This window comes from Trypanosoma equiperdum, assembly GCF_001457755.1.
Source record: "Trypanosoma equiperdum strain OVI genome assembly, contig: ctg_360, whole genome shotgun sequence".
Lineage (NCBI taxonomy): Eukaryota > Euglenozoa > Kinetoplastea > Trypanosomatida > Trypanosomatidae > Trypanosoma > Trypanosoma equiperdum.
Window position 1 is genome coordinate 1 of NW_027124266.1, and position 275 is coordinate 275.

Below are 275 nucleotides of genomic sequence, written 5' to 3' on the forward strand. Positions count from 1 at the left end.
CAAAGTTCAAAAGCGGCACTGGCCCGAGTCAAGCTAAACTCTTTGCTGATCCAGGCGGAAGCTTTTAACGCTGAGCTGGAAAAATAAAAAGGGCAAATAATGGCTAACGGCAAAAAACAATAGAAGCTGACGTTCTTGCAGCCCTCTACGGAACGCCCACGGCAAAAGCAGCGTTTGGGAGCAGTGGCTTATTGTCATCCTCATTTTTGTTGTTTTCGCCACTAGTGTTTTCCTTTCCTTGCAACTTTGACATCTCATGCGTCACTTTTCTTATC